The 12,640-nt window shown below is 38.8% G+C and overlaps 1 protein-coding gene across 1 annotated transcript in view; it reads right to left on the reverse strand.

The window, feature by feature from the left end:
• The window catches only part of ATP7A (ATPase copper transporting alpha), an 87,516-nt gene that overhangs the window by 33,316 nt on the left and 41,560 nt on the right, over positions 1 to 12,640 (reverse strand). The gene's annotated exons all lie outside the window — the stretch shown is intronic.

The following is a 12,640-nucleotide window of genomic DNA, read 5'->3' on the forward strand; positions in this document are numbered from 1 at the left end:
AGGAAGAAACAGAAAAATTGAACAGACCTACCAAAACTGAAACAGGAAGAAATAGAAAAATTGAACAGACCCACAACCAGTAAAGAAATTCAATCAGTAATCAAAAGCTCCCAACAAAGAAGAGTCCAGGGCTGGATGGCTTTCCAGGGGAATTCTACCAAACATTTAAAGAAGAGTTAATACCTATTCTTTTGAAGCTGTTCCAAAAAATATGAATGAAAGGAAAACTTCCAATTCATTCTATGAATCCAGCATTACCCTGATTCCAAAACCAGAAAAGACCCCACTAAAAAGGAGAACTATAGACCAATTTCCCTGATGAACCTGGATGCAAAAATTCTCAACAAGATACTAGCAAACCAAATCCAACTATGTATTACAAGGATTATTCACCAAAATCTAGTGGAATTTACTCCTGGGATGCAGGGATGGTTCAATATCTGCAAATCAATCATCATGATATATCACATTAATTAAAAAAGGATAAGAACCACATCACCCTCTCAATAGATGCAGAAAAAAGCGTTTGACAAAATACAGCATCCTTTCTTGATAAAAACTCACAAGAAAGTACAGATGGAAGGAACACCTCTTAATCTCAACATCATAAAGGCCATATACAAAAGACTGATAGTGAATATCATCCTCAATGTGGAAAAACTGATAACTTTCCCCCTAAGGTCAGGAACACAACAGGGATGTCCACTCTCACCTCTGTTTTTCAACATAGTGTTGGAAATCCTAGCCTCAGCAACCAGACAACAAAAATAAAAGGCATACAAACTGGCAAGGAAGAAGTCAAACTTTCACTCTTCACAGAGGACATGATGTACACACAAAACCTGGAAGATTCCACCAAAACACTGCTAGAACTGACACCTGGATTCAGCAATGTCACAGGATATAAAATCAATGTACAAAATCAGTTACATTTCTATACCCCAAAAATGAAACAGCAGAAAGAGAAATTAAGGAATCGATCCCATTTATAATTGCACCAAAAACTATAAGATACCTAAGAATAAACCTAACCAAAGAGGTAAAATATCTGTACACTGAAAACTATAGAAAGCTTATGAAAGAAATTGGAGATGACACAAAGAAATGGTAAAACATTCCATGCTCATGGATTGGAAGAATATAGTTAAAATGTCAATACTACCCAAAGCAATCTATACATTCAATGCAATCCCTATTAAAATAACACCAGCATTCTTCACAGAGTGAGAATAAACAATTCAAAAATTTGTGTGGAACCAGAAATGACCCTGAATAGCCAAAGTAATGTTGAAAAATAAAACCAAAGCTGGAGGCATCACAATTCCGGACTTCAAGCTGTATTACAAAGCTGTAATCATCAAGACAGTATGGTACTAGCACAAAAACAGACACATAGATCAATGGAATAGAGAACCCAGAAATAGACCCACAAATGCAAGGCCAACTAATCTTTGACAAAGCAGGAAAGAATATCCAGTAGAAAAAAGACCATCTCTTCAGCAAATGGTGCTGGAAAAACTGGACGGCAACATGCAGAAGAATAACCACTTTCTTATACCATACACAAAAATAAATTCAAAATGGATGAAAGACCAAAATGTGAGACAGGAAACCATCAAAATCCTAGAGGAGAAAACAGGCAATAACCTCTTTGACCTCCACTGAAGCCAACTTCTTACTTGACATGTCTCCAGAGGCAAGGGAAACAAAAACAAAAATGAACTATTGGGACCTCATCAAGATACAAAGCTTCTTCTGCACAGTGAAGGAAACAATCAACAAAACTAAAAGGCAACCAACAGAAAGGGAGAAGATATTTGCAAATGGCAGATCAGATAAAGGGTTAGTATCCAAATTCTATAAAGAATTCATCAAATTCAACACACAAAAACCAAATAAGCCAGTGAAGAAATGGGCAGAAGACATGAATAGATATTTTTCCAAAAAAGACACAGATGGCTAACAGATACATGAAAAGATGCTCAATATCATTCGTCATCAGGGAAATATAAATCAAAACCACAATAAGATACCATCTCACACCTGTCAGAATGGCTAAAATTAACAACGCAGGAATACAGGGGGCTTTTGGCTTTTTATATGTGGTAGGAGGAACCTAGACTTGTCTCATCCCTGAAACACAGCTAGATAAATACCAAATCACTCTTAATACCCAAGAAATCAATCTGAAGACAGATGTTGGCAAGGATGCAGAGTAAGGGGAACACTTTTGCACTGACGGTGGGAATGCAAACTGGTATAGCACTCTGGAAAACAGTGCGGAGGTTCCTCAAAAATTAAAAAGAGGGCTACCCTACAATCCAGCAATTGCACTACAAGGTATTTATCCAAAGGATACAAAAATGCTGATTCAAAGAGCACCTGCACATCAATGCTTACAGCAGCACTATGAACAACAGCCAAATTATGGAAAGAGCCCAAATGTCTATCGACTGACAAATGGGTAAAGAAGATGTGGTGTACAAACACACACACACACACACACACAAATAGACTATTACTCAGTGATCAAAAAGAATGAAATCTTGCCATTTGCAATGTAAATGAAACTAGAATGCATTATGCTAAATAAGTCGGAGAAAGATAACTATTACATGATTTCACTCATATGTGTAATTTAAAAGACACAACAGATGAACATAGGGTAAGAGAAGGAAAAATAAGATAAAAACAGAGAGGGAGACAATCCATAAGAGACTCTTAAATACAGAGAACAAATTGAGGGTTGCTGGAGGGGTACTGGGTGGGGGGATGGGCTAAATGGGTGATGGGCATTAAGGAGGGCACTTGTTGGTATGAGCACTGGGTGTTATATATGTAAGTGATGAGTCACTAAATTCTACTCCTGAAACCATTATTACACTATATATTAACTAACTTGGATTTAAATAAAATTTTTTTTTTTAAATAAAAAAAAAAGTTCAGGGCACCTGGCTGGCTCAGTTGGTTGAGCGTCCGACTTCAGCTCAGGTCATGATCTCGCAGTTTGTGGGTTTGAGCCCCGTGTCGGGCTCTGTGCTGACAGCTCAGAGCCTGGAGCCTGCTTTGGATTCTGTGTCTCCTTCTCTCTCTGCCCCTCCCCCACTTGTGTTCTGTCTCTCTCTGTCTCTCAAAAATAAATAAATGTAAAAAAAAATTTTAATAAAAAAAAACTTTTTTTAAAAAGTTAAAAGTCAACTCATTTTAAGGGGAAATAAAGAAGAAAAATATAGGGAATGTGTAGAAGTGTTACTAAAACAGAAATATTTCAATAAGTGAGATGAATGATAAACTCAAACATATAAATAGCCAAAACCCCCCTATTATACCAGGGCTGTGTTGTTAAACAAACTGATGGGGGCGCCTGGGTGGCTCAGTTGGTTGAGTGTCCAACTTCGGCTCAAGTCACGATGTTGCAGTCCATGCCCCATGTCGACCCCACTGCTGTGGGTGCAAAGCCTGCTTCTCATCCTTTATCCTCTCCCTTCTCTGCCCCCTCCCCTGCTCATGTTCTCATTTTCTTTCTCTCTCTCAAAAATAAACATTTACAAAAAAAATAAATTGATGAGTTCTACCTATGCAAACAATATTAAATGAGCTGCCTTCGTGGAATCTATATAATATTACCAAATCAATTTAATTGTTTCCTACCCAATTGCTTTTATTTAAAATCACTACCACGTCTAGGGGTGCCTGGCTGGCTTGCTTAGTCAGTAAAGCATGCGACTCTTCATTTTGGGGTCATGAGTTCATGCCCCATGTTGAGCCTAGAGCTTACTTAAAAAAAAAAAATAGGGGTGCCTGGGTGGCTCAGTCGGTTTTAAGTGTCCGGCTTCGGCTCAAGTCATGATCTCGTGGTTCTCGAGTTTAAGTCCCTCATCAGGCTCTATGCTGACAGCTCAGAGCCTGGAGCTTGCTTCGGGTTCTGTGTCTCCCTCTGTCTCTCTGCCCCTCTCCCGCTCATGCTCTATCTCTGTCTCTCTCTCAAAAATAAATAAAAACATTAAAAATTTTTTTTAAATAAATAAATAAAACAGGAGTGCCTGCGTGGCTCATTCAGTTAAATGTCCAACTTCAGCTAAGGTCATGATCTCATGGTTTGTGAGTTCGGGACCACAACAACTCTGTGCTGATGGCTCAGAGCCTGGAGCCTGCTTCAGATTCTGTGTCTCCCTCTATCTCTTTGTCTCTGTCTCTCTTTATCTCTCAAAAAAAAACCAGTAACACAAAAAAATTTTTTAAGTAAAAAAACCCAGCAAAATAAAATCATTACAACATCTAAATTGCAAACAAAAAGGGAAAACATTAACTTCTGTATTATTTTATATAATGCATCTCTTTCTTATAAATTGATTAAGCCTTTAAAATGAAAACTGATCTTATTCTTTATTTTCTTAATGTTTATTTTTGAGAGAGAGAGCGTGAGTGGGAAAGGGGCACAGAGTGAGGGAGACACAGAATCTGAAGCAGGATCCAGGCTCCAAGCTATCAGCACAGAGCCTGATGCTGATGCAGGGCTCGAACCAACGAACTGCAAAATCATGACCTGAACCAAAATCAGACACTTAACCAACTGAGCCACCCAACTGAGCCATCTTATTCTTTAACCTGTTTTCAAAATACTGAGTGCCTAATCTCTTTAATAATAATGACAACTGTCATTACATAAATAGAGGATGAATATTCTAGATGAAATTGCTGGAGTAGACAAGCATGTTTCAAAACATAATTGTTCTTTTCATTTGACCGGTCCCAAAAAATTAGGAGTGAATACTTAAGACATACTAATAAGGTCAAATAAAGAACAGAACATTCAAATTAAGAAAAGGGTATTTTCCTGGCCATTGTTGTGACTCATGGACTAATCATCGCGTCTCTACAAAAGAGCTGTCCTTATGATAATAGTACAGATGTTTCAGATGCCTATAGCATTGCATAGTTGAGAAATCTTTCATATATGTGAATTTCACAACAATCCTGCAATATAAATATAGTAGCCTCCTTTTAAAATTAAGGAAGCTAACACTCAGACTTACTCATGCTTATACAGCCAATTCAGGAATCCAGAGCTGGAGTCCAGAGCTAACAATAGCCTCAAAGGGATTAACTTAATAGGGCAATGTCTGCAAAAGGCATAAAACATAACCAGCCAAAGGTAAAGGGTAGGGTAGGAAAAATGCTTGAAAAATACTGGTATCCTGCAATGAACACAGGTGTGGACAGGTTCTTCACAAACTGAGAAACAGTTCTCAAGTTCCTAAGTGCCTTTCCACCAGCGCTGAGCACCTGCTGCCATGTCAACAATATAGAGGAAAAAACATGTTTTTAGTATAGATAAAACTTGTACCACCTCAGACAAAGCCATTTTTTATCCCTGAAGAATAGAGGGTAATAGGATTCAACTATTTAACTTTAAAATGTGTCAGATACTTTTCAACCACACAATGGGATGATATGGTATTGGTGAAGCAGTCGCTTAGATCCTAAAAAGATTGGTAGTTGGAAGGCTTTTTCCCTCCATCAAAATCATCATTTGATTCAAGTTTGCCAGATACAATCTGTAGGTAAATAACAGACTGCTTATAATGACATCACTTTGTTCATAAGGAAAAATCCATCTTACAAACCAATGATAAAAAAACATTAAATATCTATGAAAACTGGGGCGCCTGGCTGGCTCAGTCGGTTAAGCATCTGATTTTGGCTCAGGTCATGAGCTCGTGGTTCGTAGGTTCAAGATCCATGTCAGGCTCTGTACTGACAGCTCAGAGCCCGGAGCATGCTTTGGATTATGTGTCTCTCACTTTCTGCCCCTCCCCTGCTCACACTCTGTCTCTCCCTAAAAAATAAATAAACATTAAAAAATGTAAGCATCTAAGAAAACTAAAAAACCAATTGTCAGTATTTAGCCATTATACAGAATAAGCTGAAAAAGCACTTATTTTATATTTCCTATAACTGATTAAGAACAAGTAAACTACAAACAATAAAAGTTTGCTGAGGCTGAAAATAACAACTCAGTCTGACCAAGGTTTCAAGTATGTCATAATTCTATAAAAAGCATCCCTAAAAGGATAATGATGCTAATTACCCCACCAGACATTAAAATGTCTTTAAAATTTTTAATTATTAAAAAGCCTTGTAGTGGACACCTGGCTGGCTCAGTCGGTAGAGCAATACAACTCTTGATCTTGGGGTCATGAGTTTGAGCCCCACAATGGCATAGAGATTGCTTTAAAAAAAAAAAAGTGGGGTGCCTGGTTGGCTCAGCCGGTTAAGTGTCTGACTCTTGATCTCAGCTCAAGGGTTTGATCTCAGGGTCATGAGTTCAATCCCCACCTTGGGCTCTGGTCTGGGTGTAAAGCCTGCCAAAATAAAAAACAACAAAAAAATCAAAACAAAAATGCTACAAAGATATAAAAATCAATATTAATTAACAATAGCAACCACAAAGCCTGGGGTGGGAAGGCTTAGAAAGCTAAGCATAAGGCAAAAGCAGAAAACATAAAGGAAAAGATTTTTAAATTTAATTATATGAAATTTTAAAATTTTGTGTGGCAAAAAGCACTATGTAAACAAACTACAAAAATATATATGCATTGGGGCGCCTGGGTGGCTCAGTCAGTTAAGCATCCGACTTCGGCTCAGGTCATGATCTCGCGGTCCGTGGGTTTGAGCCCCGCGTCGGGCTTGTGCTGACAGCTCAGAGCCTGGAGCCTGTTTCAGATTCTGTGTCTCCCTCTTTCTCTGACCCTCCCCTGTTCATGCTCTCTCTCTCTGTCTCAAAAATAAATAAATGTTAAAAAAAAATTTTTTTTTAAATATATATATATGCATGGAGCTTCTTTGGGGGAATAATGAAATGTTCTGGAATTAGTGGTAATGGTTGCACAAATCTGTGAATACACTAAAAAATACTAAATTATATACTTCAATACAATGAATTTTATGATAGATAAATTATATATAAGATATATATATGTAAAAATATATATATGTAATATATATATTAGGCAATGATAAAATAAGAAATCCAAAATAGTAATAAACAAATTAAATTCATATTTAAAAATTATAAATTGAGGAGAGGAGCTAAGATGGTGGAGTGGCAGGAGGACCCTAGACTTGCCTCATCCCCGGAACACAGCTAGATAAATACCAAATCATTCCGAACACCCAAGAAATCTATCTGAAGACTGACTGAACAAAATGCACAAGTTAGAGGGAGAGAAGAGCCCACATCTTGGTAGAGCCCACACCACGCAGATGTGATTTGGGTAAAAAAATGGATGGCTGGTGCTGCAGAGGGGAGGGAGACCCATGGAGAGAGGAGGGAAGCAAAAGGAGAGAGGAGGGAAGCAAAAGGAGAGAGGAGATATGAGAGGGAGAGAGGAGATATGAGAGGGAGAGGGAGAGGGAGAGGGAGAGGGAGAGGGAGAGGGAGAGAGAGAGAGAGAGACAGAGACAGAGAGAGAGGAGTGCACAAGGGACCACACAAGAAAAACACTTCCTCAAAGACATTGACTGGAAAACCAAGAGGAAATGATTTTTTTAAGTTTTTACAACCGGCAAGGCTCAAAGACTGGTGTTTTAAAGGTCCAGAGCATGGCTGGTGTGGATCCCTGAGGGTGCTGCCGTTCTCCCTTAGAGAAGGAGGGCAGAATCAGGGGAGCAGATGGCACAATCCGAGGATCCCCTGGGATGTATTCCCCCTTCTTAGAGCATATCTGGGAGAGGTGGCCTTGCCTCTCCAGGAACAAGGGGACCAATGGGTTGCATTATCCTCCTCTGCCCCTCAGCATAGGCACAGAAACAACTGCTGAGAGCAGCTAACCTGGACACAGGCTCTTTGCTGCACTTTACTTAAACTTCACATGACTGCGCTTTGTTACAACTGCTGTTCTGAGACAAACCTGCACCAGTTCCAGCACAGCGAGAAACTCCCTCACAGGACCAGCATGAGTCCATACCATACCAGGTCCCTAAAATTTGGGAGTTTTAAAACACAATTCCGAAATTCAAGGTATATTACAAAGCTGTAGTCATCAAGACATTATGACACAAAACAGACACACAGATCAATGGAACAGAATAGAAAACGCAGAAATGGACCCACAACTATAAGGTCAAGTAATCCTTGACAAAGCAAGAAAGAATAGCCCATGGAAAAAAAGACAGTCTCTTCGATAAATGATGTTGGAAAAACTAACAGCAACACGCAGAGAATGAAACTAGATCATTTTCCTACACCATACACAAAAATTAATTCAAAATGGATGAAAGACCTAAAGGTGAGACAGAATAACACAGGCAGCAATATCTTTGACATCGGCTGTAGCAACGTCTTACTAGATATGGCAGAGGAAAACAAAAGCAAAAATAAACTATTAGGACTTCATCAAGATAAAAAGCTTCTACACAGCGAAGGAAACAATCAACAAAACTAAAAGTCACTCTTGGAATGGGAGAAGATATTTGTAAATGACATATGGCAGAAAGGGTTAGTATCCAAAATCTATAAAGAACTTATCAAATTCAATATCCAAAAACCAAATAATCCAATGAAGAAATGGGCAGGAGACATGAATAGACATTTTTCCAAAGAAGACATACAGATGGCCAACTGACACAAAAAGATGCTCAACACCACCCATCATCAGGGAAATACAAATCAAATCTACAGTGAGATATCACCTCACACCAGTCAGAATGGCTAAAATTAACAACACAGAAGACAACAGATGTTGGTGAGGATGTAGAGAAAGGGGAACCCTCTTACGCTGTTGGCAGGAATGCAAACTGGTACCACCACTCTAGAAAACAGTGTGGAGGTTCCTCAAAAAAAGTTAAAAATCAACTACCCTACAATCAAGCAATTGTACTACTAGGTATGTACCCAAAGGATACAAAAATATAGGTTTGAAAGAGTACATGCACTCTGATGTTTATAGCAGCATTATCAAAAATAGCCAAATTACGGAAAGAGTCCAAATGTCCATCACCTGATGAATGGATAAAGAAGATGTGGTTTATATATACAATGGAATACTACTTGGCAATGAGAAAGAATGAAGTCATGTCATTTGCAGCAACGTGGATGGAACTGGCAGGTATTATGCTGAGTGAAATAAATCAGACAGAGAAGAACAGATATCATATGTTTTCACTCATATGTGGATCTTGAGAAACTGGACAGAAGACCATGGGGGAGAGAAGGGGAAAAAATAGTTACAGAGAGGGAGGGAGGCAAACCACAAGAGACTCTTAAATACAGAGAACAAACTAAGGGTGGATGGGGGTGGGGGAGAGGAGGAAATGGGTGATAAGCATTAGGAAGGCACTTGTTGGGATGAGCACTAGGTGCTGTATGTAAGCTAATCTGACAACTAATTACATTAAAAAAAGATATGAGGGGCGCCTGGGTGGCTCAGTCGGTTAGGCGTCTGATTTCGGCTCAGGTCATGATCTTGCGGTCTGTGAATTCGAGCCCCGCGTCGGGCTCTGTGCTGACAGCTCAGAGCCTGGAGCCTGTTTTGGATTCTGTGTCTCCCTCTCTCTCTGACCCTCCCCCATTCATCCTCTGTCTCTGTCTCAAAAATAAATAAACGTTAAAAAAAAAATATATATATATATATATATATAAAAAAGATATGAGATACACATACACACACATATATATGGAATATTATTCAACCATAAAAAATAATGAAATCTTGTCATTTGCAAAGATGTGGATGGACCTAGAGAGTATTGTGCTAAGAGAAATAAGTCAGTCAGACAAAGACAAATACCATATGATTTCACTCATATGTGGAATTTAAGAAACAAAACAGATGAACATAAGTGGAAAAAAGAGAGGCAAATCAAACAACAAACTCTTAACTATAGAGAGAAAACTGAGACTTGCTGGAGGGGATGGGTTAATTGGGTGATGGGTATTAAGGAGGGCACTTATCATGATGAGCATTGGGTGTTATATTAAGTGATGAATCACTAAATTCTACTACTGATACTAATGAACACTATATGTTAACTAACTAGAATTTAAATAAAAACTTGAAACATCAAAAAAAAGTTTCAGCTGAGGAAGATGAAAAAGTTCTGGAGATAGGTGGTGAGAGTCCCACAACAATGTGAATGTATTTACTGCCACAGAACTGTACATTTAAAAATGGTTAAAATTTGGAGTGCCTGGGTGGCTCAGTCGGTTGAGCGTCCGACTTCACCTCAGGTCATGATCTCACGGTTTGTGGGTTCGAGCCCCACATTGGTCTCTGTGCTGACAGCTTGGAGCCTGGAGCCTGGAGCCTGCTTCAGATTCTGTCTGTCTTTCTCTCTCTCTCTGCCCCGCCCCCACTGGTGATCTCTCTCTCTCTCTCTCTCTCTCTCTCTCTCTCTCTCTCAAAAATAAATAAACATTAAAAAATTATTTCAAAAATTGGTTAAAACTTTGTTATATATGTTTTAACACAAAATAGGTGCCTAATGTCAAAATTTTTAAAATGATGTAATTAACTCCAAACACTTTAACAATTTATATTCTTTTTTTTTTCAATATATGAAATTTATTGTCAAATTGGTTTCCATACAACACCCAGTGCTCATCCCAAACAATTTATATTCTTAGTGGCAAAATGTGAGAGCTTGTTTTCCCTGCATATTTTTTCTTTAAGTTTTACTATTAAAGTTCCAACATTATAGTAAATAATAGTAATAATTATAAATTGAAACAACTAAGATGCAGTATTTTCCCCACTAGATTAGTAAAATGTGTTTATTACCATGTAGCTTAGAACTAAGAAACAACCTAAATTTTACACAATAGGGCATTAATTAATTAAATAACTCTTATATCCACACTATTACAGATAGTTGTCACATTTTTGGCTACCCAGAATCCAAACACATTTCCTAGGTTACAGAAATCCCCTCCTGTGAGTGAGTGTCCTGCCAACAGGCAGTAGAACACTGTCCCCATGGGGCACCTGGGTGGCTCAGTCTGTTAAGCATCCGACTGTGGCTCAGGTCATGATCTCAGGGTTTGTGAGTTCCAGCACCTCCTTGGGCTCTGTGCTGACAGCTCAGAGCCTGGAGCCTGCTTCCGATTCTGTGTCTCCTGCTCTCTGCCCCTCACCAGCTAGCACACGTGCACTCTCTCTCTCTCTCTCCAAAAATAAACATTAATTTTTTTTTTATTTAATAAAAAAAAAAAGAATACTGTCCCCAATACTGAAGCCAAAGTGGGATGAGGGGATATTCCTTTTCCCTTCATCATTGAAGCTGAGATGCTGCTAAATGATTCTAGACTGGGCAGCTACTTCTGCCCAGGGTTTTGAATCCTGAGGGAGTGACACAAATATACAGTCATAGTTAAAGAGAATTCACAGCAGTTGCAGTAGAAGAGTCAAGATGCCAAAAAAGTCTTGAGAAAGGCAGTGACACTGGAGAGGTCACCACCAAACTGCTCCTGGAGTGTAACCTTGGCCTGTTTTAGCCTCACTGGTTCCTGCCTACTTTCCAACCCTGGTTGGCCATCTTTCATGTTCACTGTATAAGCAATCTTAGTAGCCTACCAATACATTCCTTGTCTGGTTAAGTGAGTTAAAATAGCTTTATGCTGTTTGCAAGCAAGAACTCAAGACTAATATATGTATAATAAAAACCATATGGCCATTAAAGACAATGATGTAGATCTCAATTTACAAACAGGAACTATGTTCAGGAAAAAGAAAAGTTTTACTCTGCAAAAAGTTCTCTCAACTGGGGCATCTGGCTGGCTCAGTCAGTAATCATGAGACTCTTGATCTTGGGGTCATGAGTTCAAGCCCCGCATTGGGCATGGAGCCTACTTAAAAAAAAAAAAAAAGCTCTTGGGGCGCCTGGGTGGCTCAGTCAGTTAAGTGTCCAATTCTTGATATTTGCTCTGGTCGTGATCTCACGGTTCGTGGGCTCTGCACTGACAGCACGGAGGCTGTTTAGGATTCTCTCCTTCCCTCCCTCTCTGCTCCTCCCCACCCTCTCATTCTTTCTAAAAATAAATAAGTAAACTTGGGGCGCCTGGGTGGCTCAGTCGGTTAAGTGTCCGACTTCAGCTGAGGTCATAATCTCATGCTTCGTGAGTTCGAGCCCCGTGACGGGGCTCTGTGCTGACAGCTTAGAGCCTGGAGCCTGTTTTGGACTCTGTGTCTCCCTCTCTCCCTGCCTCTCCCATGCTCACACTCTGTCTCTCTCTCTCAAAAAATAAATAAACATTACAAAAAATTTTTTAAACATAAGTAAACTTTAAAAAATAAATAAATAAATAATTTTTAAAAAGTTCTCTTAACCAAAATCCAATGGATTAACTGATGGTCTCTGTTCTATCACTAAAATATTCAGATTCCCAAAGCATGCTTACATGCAATCCTTGTCCCACCAGTAGTATGCTGGCATACTTAGATTCAGCTGTGCTTGCTTCCAATCAACTTTTTTATGCCCATTGAACTTCTTATAATCATGAGACTTAACTATTATGTAAACTGTATAATGTAAAAACTGTACAATTATACAAACAGTACAATATTATGCTTTCATCACCATAAATAAATACCCAAGTAATAATGAAGCAATACTAACCATAATTACTACAAAAAAGTAGAGT

This window comes from Panthera pardus, unplaced genomic scaffold (assembly GCF_024362965.1).
Source record: "Panthera pardus isolate Hobbes unplaced genomic scaffold, ASM2436296v1 HiC_scaffold_27, whole genome shotgun sequence".
Lineage (NCBI taxonomy): Eukaryota > Metazoa > Chordata > Mammalia > Carnivora > Felidae > Panthera > Panthera pardus.